We start from the raw sequence: 12,417 nt of genomic DNA, 5'->3' as shown, positions 1-12,417 counted from the left end.
TGTGTGATACCGTGAGACACAACTTTGTGTATGTGTTTGTGTTCCTTACGGAGCTCATTTAGTATTCTCAAAGGCATCCTTTCCTTATCCTGTGGCAGTATCATGAGACAAGGGTTTCCTCACCAGGAACAACATACGGTGCAGAACCATAAACACAGCGCTCAGTGCATGATTGCCTCCTTCAGCCTTGCACAGCCTGGCTGAATCCAAGTCAGTGACAAGCCCAACAGAGACACCTGACAAGAATCAAGCTGTCTTCCTCAAGAGGGAACCTTATTGGTGGAACAGTGATCACCTCAGTGATAGACCCACGGACAGACAGGCAGTCAGGCTGAGCCTCCCTGCAGCATCAATAGCTGCTCCCATTGAGGGCAGCAAAACAAGCGAGGCAGGAACATTCAGAGCCTTGGGGAGGGCCGGTTACTCAAACTATATTCCTTCAGCGGAACTGTCAGGTCATGAAGAATAACACAACGTCAGATACACAGGCACACACACGCACACACACTCACACACACACACACACACACACACACACATTTCTCACAACTGCAAGAATGTAATCCATGCTGATTCACACCATTACGAATACAATACTCTTCAGTGTACACTAGGTCCACAGACAGAAGGAGAATGAGCATGAGGCTACTTGCAGGTACAATATTCACAAAGGCCACACTGTCGCTGCCAAAAATAGGCACATTGATGCACATAAACACATTCTCGCAGCAGCTTATACTTTCTGTACAAGCTGATCTTAAATCTGGTTGTGTTTAATCTTCTCTGTTCAATGAGCAGATTCAGACCAGCAGATACTGATGTGCTTAATTCAGAGGCTGTGCGTGAATTTTACTGTCAGTTAAACGTGACAGTTGCCTGCCAGAGGGAGGGAGCAGGTGTTGAACAGGTTCACTTTAGATACCTGCTAGCCAGCTGCTGCCTGCAGTTGTTAAGATACTGTGCTAGGCAGTGCCTCATACAGTCAGCATGATGAAAATAAATGACATGAAGATATCATAATAGACAATTCTGTAGCAAACATTCAACTAAATAGATCTCTCTAAAAATATATGAATAGAATCTTCTTACTTAGAAATGCAAATTTTTAAAAACAGCGTTTAATATTAACATCAGTCAATATTTCCATCAATGAAGTGAAACCATTCTTATCTAAAATGACTGAGCATCTGTTTTTTCATTGATTTAATCGTTCTTTCTTTCTTGAACTTACTTTGAACTTCCTGTATGTGCACAGAAAGCGAACAGTCATGCACACGTGTAATATGCATATGCATGCATGCACACTCACACTGAGGCAGGGCGTGGCATTTTCTGGCAGTGACAATGAAGTGTAATTGATTCTTATGGAGCAATGAGGTTCTGTTGTTTTCGGAGCTGGTGAGTAGGGCAGTAAACCTAAATTAATTCTGTCCTCAAGCTGAAGCTGAACCTGCAGCCCTGTCCAGAGCCCAGTTCGCATCCCTCCCTCTGTGTCTGTAAATCCCCTCCTTCATCCCCAGGCTGATCCCAATGCTGGACTGGATGTTTTCTTGATTGCCTACGGTTTATATTCAAACTAAATCCTCTTTCAGGAGCCTTTAGAGGACAAAGCTTTATTGTCAGACTTGGTGTGTATGCCTGTGCATGCGTGAGAGGTCCTGCATCTTTGTTTAATTTAAGCGAGGCTTGTCGTTCCACCTTGATGAGGCGGTGACGCAAAAGAACAAACACCAGATGGATCTTTGAATGACGACTGTCCTGTTCTGCCCCGTACTACTTCATTTCACCACATTATACTACTCTGACAGTGCACTGAAATACTACAGCAAAAGACTGCACAGCTGAACATGTGCCACTCCGTATTCTTCTGTATCAGAGACAGGATTTTCTTTTAATTTCTCAAAATATTAGCCATTAGCTTAAAACTACTTCAGTTCTGAAGAATAATGTGAGAGAGTAAGAAATCTCAAGTTCACTGTCCTTTTTTCCCCTCACAGTATTGAAGATAAAAAATTACTTTCGCTACTTTCACTTGCTCCTCGAAGTATCGTGGGGTATTTAAGCCCTGGCTGTTGCAGAAACAGATCAGTGATTATCAGTGCTTAACATGTGTCAGTGACAGCCAGGGTCAACGGGCTCAGTGAGTCAGCATGCTTCTCAGAAATTTGACAATACTGTCAAAGGTGAATTACAAACAACCACATGGACAATGGCCTCTCTGGAACCGTGTCACCCTCACTTATACCCTTGTATAAATACACAACCACACACAGACACAAACACACATCCTTGTCCTTAGCTCTGTAGCTCATTCCATTCAGCTGAGCTGCCAGTCGTGCAGTCCTGCTCTCATTGTCTTTGGCCAGCTAAACTAGAGAGATGGTTAAAGCTCAGCAGAGATCTGGCATTGGCAGACTGGAAAAAAAAAAAAAAAACACAAAAGCTCACACTAGCTATTCGTCATTTTGCAAATGGTGACATACGTGTCTGAATTAATATGATCGATCTCGTTTAATACAACAAAGAGCTATCCTGATGAATAGTTAGTCAGCTTCCTCTGCTTCATGTAAACAAGCACTGTCAAGTGCTAGTGTTTAACAATGAATCACAATATAACCGCTCCCTGCAAATGCCCTCTTTAGCTCTCTGGGTAGAAATCAGCTGCAGCTTTATTGGGGCAGAAAGATGTGACAGTGACATGTTTGAGAATCAAAGAAGCCATTATCATTATTGAACAAAGAAGACAATCAAAGGTGATTATGTAAAAGGTGATTAAGCCCCAGAGTGACAGCTCAAATAGCTAAGTGATAAAGCACACAATCTGCAATATAGCATGGCGTGAGATAAATCGTGTATCACTACTGTGTACAGTACTATAGTCTTTTCATGCAAATTTTGCCATAGTAGTTACAAACCAAACATCTTCTTGACTGTTCTATTCTTGTCTTGATATAAAACAAGTTTGAGGTCAATCTGCCCTGTGCTCTTTGACACTGAAGCAGCCATGTTGTTGTTCCTTGCTGAACATACAGTCATTTAAGTCAAAATATGGCCATAGCTTAAACAAGCCCATGCAGTGTTTCCAGAAAAGTCTGAGAGCTGGCGTGGAATAGACCACTCTTTGTTCCCTCTGAGCCACACACAGGCCCATCGCTGCTCTTTGTGCTGCGCCTCTTTCACTGACAGACACACATCAATAAGAGGGGAATTAGGCCAGAGAGTTCTGGCAGCGATGTTTGTGTGAGTGCACGCACGTGTGTGTGTGTGTGTGTGTGTGTGTGTGTGTGTGTGTGTGTATGTGTGTGTGGAGAGTGTGTTTCTGTTTTCATCAGACAAAAACAGAAAAGGAAGGAGAAAGAGAGAGATAGCTGGAATTATATTGTGTGGAAATGTGCATATGTGTACATACACACTGTATGTGCGCGTGTGTGTGTTTATGTGTCTTTGACCGATGGAAACTGGACCATATCTCATTCAGCAGCTGCATAATGACAGCATAGGCAGGAAAGAGGAACAATCGTTATTGTATTTATGTGTGTGTGTGTGTGTGTGTGTTTGTGTGTGTGGCAGGGAGACAGAGAATAACACAGTGGTGCCAGTTCTGACAGCGCAGGAGATGACTTCAGCATACTACAAAGAGTGTGATATGAGACACAACTCTTTCTATCAGACAGGAGAGTGAGAAAGTGAGTGAGTGAGGGAACAGAGATGGAGGGTTACAGACGGAGTGAAAAAGGCCAGACTTGGATCAATGGCACCTGTCTAAGGTGTGTTACGCCTGGCCTGTTGGGTTCAGCTCGGGCGCTCAGCTCCGAGTGTGTCTGAATGAGGAGGTGAATGGCAGGTAGTTCCCTGACAGAGGCAGGCACAACACCCTATTGTGCAAGATGAAACCCACGGGGAGGCCCCGCTGCCAAAGTTGTGCTCAGCTTTCCAGGAACAAGACAAACCAGAAGACACGCAATCATTTACTCGCACATGCAGACATAAGCAACCACACATCATGTTACACAGACTTGTGTTCAAAAGCTGAAGAAAGAAAAACGTGGTCTGCCTGTTCAGCTGCCAAGAAGAATACAATTAGAGACATATTCAAACTAGACCTGAGTATTCAATTTCCAAAATAGTTTTAATCTTAAATATATATGTCTACTAGCTAAAGTAAAGCAAAACCTTTAAGTGTGAGTATAGAGGTCTGCCTGACCTAATATTTCTGATTTTACTTTGTCTCTTAGGCAACAGGGGATCATCGGTAACTTCATCCCTCATCACCAACCCCACACTGACTTCTGTGAAAACCAATAAAAATTTTCATCACACAAAACAAACTGACAATATACACGTGCTCAAATATACTCAATACACACACTCACACAACACACTCCCGATACAAGGGAACAACAGGTGGTATACTGGGTGTTAAGCACCCCTGAGTCATCTAAGACTACCCAACAGAGGCTGTGAGACAGAAAGCTGCAAAAACAAAGCAACAACTTCACTTATTCGAATTTCATCTCCACAGAGGATCTATTGTGTTTATCTTCTATGGTAGCGCAGGGCTGCAAGTATCACATGTATCTCTGTTGTACAGAGAGGTCTGATACTGGGTGAGTCATCAGGCTGCATGTTAAACATTATGCTGGACAGCGCCACGGACCGTAAATAAAGATGGCTGACATGTCTCCACTTCCTCCCACTGAGCGAAAATTAAGCCAAAATATCCTGGATACGGACGCTGCCATATTGCGCTGGCATCATTTGGAGCCAGAGTCTGCGCAGTGGTGATAGGAGTTGGAGGGTCATGTAACAAATTAAAACCAAACTTGAAAACTTGAAAACCAGAAAAATGAACACTGGCACACACATCAGCGTGTTAACAACTACTTAAAATGACAGAAACCATCTTTGGGGAAAAATGTATTTGAAGTGTACTACTGATTTTTTTTCGTTTGGTTCACATACCTTCCAATGTTTTAGCTTGGCTACCATGACGTCCATCTTTATATATAGTTTATGGACAGGACTGTACATTTACTGGAGAGGCCTTGTTTAAGGAACACCTCTGTATCTGTGCTTAACATCACAGCAAGTGCCTTCATGAATAAATCACCGTGTGCATGGAACTGACACTGGTCCGCATTGACTACAACTACAACAGCATGATGGTGGTACAGAGGATCTCGTTCTCTCGCTGTTTACTAGTCGGACAGATGTTCTCAAGAAGGGGTTACTTGTGGACAAGGGGAGAATCAGTAAAGTATGCAATACATTTCAAGCCCTGCAAAGTGGTCTTCACTTACTAACCTGATAGGTGTTTAACCGAGGCCAGATCCCCAAGCTGACATAGCTCATATTCCACCTGCTCTGGCCGGGCATCATCCACTGTCAACATGCTGGAAACCACCTACACACCAGCTGAAATCTCATACCAGAGATTGTGTTAAAGGCACACAGCCATAAGCAATGGGAAAGGGAATGCGTGTCAGGGTCAACACACGTTTTGTGCGACTGAGGACAGAAACCTGCCGGGTTATCAGGCCACAGGGCATCTGGCTCTTTGTGGTGCCAGCGGGCGAGAACAACTTTACGCAGTCAGATGTAAATCATCCGCATCATCACCTATTTAAATAACCCCTCAGTCAGATCTCTGAGCTCAGGTAACCAGACACTTCTACAGCCCACTAGGGGGGTTAGTGTGGATCAGCACATCCAAGCTCTGGCTTTTACTATGAGCGGGATATTGGGCTAAACACGTAGCCGGTGGGTCAGCAATATCAAGTCAGCACAGTGGGAAAAGATTTAAGTTTAAAGAAGATATTCCTCCAGACCTCTAAACTTTAATATCCACTCTTCTAAAGTCCACCATCTTAAGGCAAGAAGATGTAATTAAACTGAAACCAAGGGATGATCACACTAATGCAGATTTGTGCTGAATGCAATGTCACACTGGTCCACGGTCTTTCTTCCTTCTCAGCTGCCTGGCTTAAACAAATCTAGTGGCCATCCTCCAAAGTTACAACCTTTTGCTACAGTCCAACCACTGCTGCTCAACAAGGACACACAGGGAGGGATTTTTTGACGGATGAAGTCAGGATTTTGTCTTTTTCAGTATTCACGTCATTATCGTTTTAAGACAGACTTGGTAAAACATGCACCTCGGTTATTTTAAAGTGCAAACTAGGTAATGCTGTGACCGGACCCTTGCTTCTTTTCTGCCTCTGTCTTCAAACAGGAAGGGATCAGAGGGAAGGAGGCAGCTCGTTGCCACTAGAAACCGCAACTTTTATGGAGGAATTTCACCTTAATTCATGGACGTGTGGGAGTCAGTCCGACTGGAGAAAATAAACCCAGTCTGTCCACAGTTACAGGATGAGCAGGATGGCAGCACCAAACATTTTAAAACCTCTCACTGTAGTGGAGATAAAGAATGTTTTCACTCCGTGGCATCTAAATTAAGCTGCACTATGACACCTCTGCTACACTCTGGTTCTACAAACAACAAAGCCCTGCTGGAGAAGGAAGAACACGAGAGACAGAGAGAGAGAGAGAGAGAGAGAGAGAGAGAGAGAGAGAGAGAGAGAGAAGAAGAGAGAGGGACAGAGAGGAAGAGGGGGGAAAAGAGAGAAAAGAGTGTTTCCTCTCTGAGATACAAAACTTCCTCTTTGGCCTTTGGTTGACAAAACAGAGCCAAATCACAGCCTGAACGATGCTGAGCTTTAGTCCAAAGGGCAAAAAACAGATTATCTGAATCCTTTTGAATCTCTTACTGAGCATTTTTGCATCATTTGTTCGGGGGGAAAAGGGACAACAAGAGTAAACCTGCAATCCATCACTCTATGTATATTAAATCCAAAACTTCACAACCCGCTAGATGATGAGTTGTCTAATGTCGTAATGTCATGACGTGGTTTTTTCACCTCAGTGTTGTTTATATGCAGCCACATTTCTCAGGAGAATTATGATGATAAATGTGCCAGTTCTGGTGTTTAAACAGTGATTTATTGATAATCTAAGGAACTTAACAGGTTTCAGACTTTTACGTGAGCTGATAAGTATTAAGTTATCAAGTATTTACCCCACTCTCACCAACAATTTGGTATGGCCATTTCCCTCCCTCTGTGGTCCATACCACCGGTTTCACCAGGAAGTGTGTATACATGGCCACGACATCCGTCCATGTGCCCTTGCCAACCAGGAAGGCTAGTGCAGCAACAAAGACACAATCCCTCACCAGCTTCCCACTCACAAACACTGCCTGAGGAACCGTAAGACTGCCAAGAACTGTGTCTGTCTCTACTGTGCAAAACACATCATGTTGTCATTTACAGCAGAGGGGAGCCACCACACATTAGGCTCTAAGCAAGAGAAAAAGGCCTTTATATGTTCTTGACTTAATGAATTATTAAATGCTCTGTAACGCCATATAAAGTATCCATTTATCCATCTTCTATACTATTCAGGGATGCAGTGGGCAGAAGCCTTTGCATGGTACACATTGGGTGAGAAAGTCTAGTACAGCGTGGACACAGCTCAGTCTGACACATTCCTATTAACAGGCAAACACAATCACAGTCTCGCCTATGGGAAAATAAAGACCAGTTTAGGACCAGTTCTCATAACCTGCATGTCTTTGAACTAGGGAGCCAAATCAGACCACCCAGAGGAGATGCAATTACTTAAACAAACACCATAATATCATTAACAATTTGTTCATGTAGGAGTTTCATGCTGATCATTAAAACAAATGAAACCACTGTATTGGACACTGATGTTTCTGGACATATTACTGGAATGCAGACCAATACTTCTTTGCAAGTATAATTTCACTGTGTTATTACAGCCAACTCTAAATTGTACATAGCCAAGTAGACACACATACCATATTATATTATCTAATGTAAACAACCAAAAGTCTTTACAAATATGGCAAATAAATAAAGCTAAAAATAATAACAAAAATCATGTGTATAACTGTAACTATGACCCACTTCATGTCATCTTTCTGATCCAGTGTCTGCATCGGTGCTGTGAGAAATGCAGGCTTCCTGTACACACGGCCAATTAATCAGGCCCTGTGACAGCTAGGCGAGCCTTCAGCAAGCTGTGTTAATCTTGTGATCTGATCTAGGATAAGCATATCTTCACCACGTCGGATGCTGAAGAGCTGCGTGAAGCTGAGCGCAAGTCAGAAGAGATGGTGACTCCATCTTTAGAGACCACAGAGTTCTGTTTTGTAAGCATCGTGCATGCAAACACACATACATATACACAAACACACTACACTCGTACAAAGACTTTCAATTCTGAGCTCAGCTCCTAACAGGGGAGGCACAATGTGAGTGCGGCGGGAGGAGGAGGAGGAGGAGGAGGAGGAGGAGGGCAGCGTCATCGTGGTGGTCTGACCGCCGGAGTGAGACATGAATGGCTGCATCTGCAGTGCCCTGAAGGGGCAGCCAAGCTCTCAGCCACTTAGCAGAGCATGCTGAACAGATACATCATGTTATCCTGGACACTTCAAACCCTCTGCGATGCATGTGTAGCTACTGTACATGTCACATCAAAGCCACCAGGTTATAAAAATGGTCAGAGACAGAGCAAGAGGGATAGAAACAGTTATCAGGATGGATGAGTAAGTGGATGAAACACACCTTCAGTTCATAATCCTGATGCTGGAGTGGATTTCCTTCATTGCAGAGGAGATGACAACATGCCACATCAGGCCTGCAGGTCCTCAACAGAGAAGAGAGAAAGTGAGGTGGAAACTGTAATCCTCTAAATGCTTCCTTGGCACATTGTACTCTCTGCGACTGTCTGCCTGCCTGCTGTATTCCCATGCGTGAGAAAGTGCGTATGTCTCTGTCTGTCTGTCTCCCAGACACTGATAGTAATAGGTTGCAGGAAAAAAAATGCTCCTCTGTGGAGAGTACTGAGCATCACATTTAATGAGGCTGCGTACGTCCATCCTTTCCATGAACTGCCTTTTCGCTCATCAGATTTTATTAGCCATTGCAGAGACTAAATAAACCCTGCTGAGGGTTTATTAAAAGTTATATATATATATATAATCTCATAGGCCTCATCAATATGGACAGGATCATGGTTAATGCAGGTTACATGAATCAGCTGGAAATAAACACCTGCTGCACAACTTTTACTCTGCTTCAGAGTCAATGACAAGCCAGCAAAGCCTTAAAACTGGAGGATAATGTCAGATAAAATGGTCACTCTACCACATGCCACGAATTACATTCAAATGCTTGCTCTCTATTTCCTACTACAGAGACCAACCTGTTGTGCATAGCCACGATATTCTACAGCATTTTATTCATGTTGTTATTGAGGTAATACAGCAAAACGCCCGCATTTGGACGCTATGATGACACCCCAGGAGATGAAATATAGCGACTGTTACGAAAGGTAAGTCTGGATATTCCCCATTGAGAAACACATAGGTTAGTCAACATACTTTACGTCCCATAGAATTAAAGTAGTAACAGTCGAGCCTTTATGTATGCTGTGACCTTACCTGGAGCAACACGTGTCAAGCGAGAAGTGGCAGAAATGTTTGCCCAGTGTTGTCATTTGGTGCGTTAACGGACTCAGGTTGACAGTCCCGTTAGTGTGTCATTGTACCAGAGCTGCTAATACGATGAAATATCTGCACCGACACTTTAACAGCTTTCCTTCGCGGCACACGGACGCAACGCACCGCACACACACGCATAAACTGACGGTAAAACAACACCCGCAAAAAAAAGCAAACTAAGAAAATACTTCTCACTTACGAGGGTGATAGCAAACTGTAGGGGTTTGACAGTCGTCCAGCGAGCGGCACCCCTCCTCTGAGCGCCGTCCACCCCGCTGTCCGCCGTCCCGTCCCGCTCTGACGTCATGACGCACGACGTAGGTTAAAGCTGAGGAGTCAAAGATCGTATTGTTGTAAGAAGACTCGCTCGTGTGTTTTAAAACGGATACCCACACCTCAGCGTACATTAGCAAAAGAAAAATAAACTTTCAGCAGTTGCTAATCACACACACACAGCTTCACCCAGCAAGGTTACTTGAAGTTGTGCATGATTTCGTTCAAAAGGTGTCAAAAAAGTAAAAAAAAAAATTAGCACATGTGTTAATCTATTAGGATGGCATTAATGTTGGTGTTTCCAATTACAGTGGAAAAAATGTGTTGGTTAATGGATTGGACAGAAAATTCATCAGCAGCTATTTTGATAATCATTCAAGTTATTTATCAGATAGAAATGCCAAACATTGCCCAGTTACATCTTCTCAGTTCTCAGCCTTTTCTGCTTTTTGTGAAATTAAACTGAATAAAACTTTGGGCTATTGATCTGAAAGGGAAAAAACGGGGGAAAGTGATCTGAGGATGTCGCCTTGTGCTGATAGACATTTTATGTGGGCTAGACCAAACGATTAATCAAATGGTATAAAATTATTAAAATAAGAATTGACAGATTAATCAATTATTAATTAATATAATTTAAAATAATTTATAATTGTGCATATCATAATTAATAGCTTTAGTTTGAGAAACTAACTGTGCTGCAGAACAGAACGGTGGGGCAATCTTTTAAGGCTTTTAAAACCATGATACATGCTATTTTCAAATACAGGAAGCTTTCAGTAGATTAGGACAGAGTATAACCAGCAGTTCAAAGTTACAGTGGAATGTCTGAACCATGCAATTAGCATGTATAAAACTAAATGTTTGATAACTAGTACTTTTCACTCTATTTTCAGCATGCACTATTTGAAATCTTAAGGGATTTTGTATTAAAGAAGGTTATCCGTGAGATTCTACAATGCCTGATCATAAATGGTGACTTCCTCACCTAAAATTAACCTTTAGACTGAGTGAGCTTCCTTGACAAGATGGTTTAACTAAAATACTAAACCAAACTGACTGTTGTATACACAGTAAGAAAAAGGTAATACAAACATCCCCTTTATCCCATATGTTATATTCTTCCCCATATTTTTCAAATGGGACATTCAATTTTAACCCTATTACTAAAACCTGTGATGCAATATCATGGGGTCATATTTCCTATGCATTTGTAAAGTATTTAGACCGATTATACATGACACTGGGTTGCTCTAGTGAAATAGCAGCAGTAAAGTGGCCTTAATAAAGACTGACTGGGCAAGAGTGAATGGAGAGAACATCATAAGACTTGCTCTTCCCTCCTGCAATTATCACTACCAAGATGTCCTTCATCAAGACTCCTCTTCACTTCTAACTGATCCTGAGGTGGTCCTCAGTTGTCAGCAGTGACAGGAAAAAAGTGTCTTGACTGAAAGGGTTTGACGAAGCAAAAGAGAGGACAGAGAGGATCCTGTGAAAACTAGCACAGAGGACGTTCACCCTGATTATTACCTGTCAAAGACCATTCTCACGTTTCTTCTTCACTACTTCTCATACAGTGGTCAGTGGGGGTCTTTATTCAGGGACCCATATTCAACGCAATCAGACAGAAGCTAGAAACATGACAAAGGAAATGATTTCAGCATTTCTGTTTTCTCATCTGCTCTGAAGATGCCACGATGTGCCGGAAGAAGTGTTTCATTTCTTGATAATAAGTGCAAGGTCTCTTTCACATAGCTTTTGTAGCTATGGCAACGTAAAATGTATCTCCAGTATCAACGCTTTGATATTTTCCATCCATGCCTTTGAGATGTCAGTCCACAGCTTGTAACGCATGCATTGTCTGTCAAAGATAAATCATTTTTGATAAAGCACATTTGTCTGCCGTATAGACTGTTGTAGCATCTAAAGACACATCTTATATAATTTATCATGTTCGATGTTTTCAGAAAGAGCCGTCATCAGAGTAAAGAGTTTGTCCCTCAGTCAAAATACATTTATGATAGAATTGCTCAAAAAATACCTAAACTTAAAGCTGTAGCTACAGTCTTTTCATCAACATGTTTAATTTGTTCAAATTATTGTGATCCAACACTACTGATTTGTTTGGCATTTGTTGCTATGCTTGATCTCTACTTTTTCTCCACTAGATGACAGCACTTACACAGACTTGCACTGTGTGCCTATGTGTTTTGATAGCGGTCTGTCTGTGAACATTTCCTACCTAGAATTTAAATATCACAGTGATTGTGTCTTATATGAAAACTGAACGCTCTGTACTTTAATTGTACATGGATGTATCTTTTCTCCTTTATTTTATGTTCTTGTATTAATTATATTTTGTTTTCTGTGTGCCCTTAATGTTTTATGTGCTGTATGTTAAAGTTAATGTTAATGGTGCATACGTTTTTTTGTTGTTATACTGTTATACTCCCATGTCCAAGAAATTGCTCTGCACATCCTATATGCCCTTTTAAAGCACATTACTGTAGGCCTACTAGGCGTTCAGCAATATTTTGTACCCCATGCTGAGCAAG

General features: G+C 42.1%; 1 protein-coding gene across 3 annotated transcripts in view; it reads right to left on the bottom strand.

Annotated features, from left to right (window-relative positions):
• The window catches only part of tmcc1a (transmembrane and coiled-coil domain family 1a), a 41,122-nt gene extending 31,281 nt beyond the window's left edge, over positions 1-9,841 (bottom strand). For 2 of the 3 annotated variants that reach the window (XM_070839512.1, XM_070839513.1), the window contains exons 1-2: positions 9,527-9,695; positions 8,649-8,730 (exon numbers count right to left, since the gene is read on the bottom strand). The gene's annotated coding sequence lies outside the window, so the exon portion shown is untranslated. Of the gene's footprint in view, positions 1-8,648; positions 8,731-9,526; positions 9,696-9,785 lie in introns of those variants that run through there. The other variant, XM_070839511.1, reaches the window with a different exon arrangement.
• Between the last annotated feature and the right edge of the window lie 2,576 nt (positions 9,842-12,417).

This window comes from Pempheris klunzingeri, chromosome 11 (genome assembly GCF_042242105.1).
Source record: "Pempheris klunzingeri isolate RE-2024b chromosome 11, fPemKlu1.hap1, whole genome shotgun sequence".
Classification (NCBI taxonomy): Eukaryota; Metazoa; Chordata; class Actinopteri; order Acropomatiformes; family Pempheridae; genus Pempheris; species Pempheris klunzingeri.
Note: the sequence above shows the minus strand (reverse complement) of the source record. Positions and strands in the feature narration are given on the sequence as shown.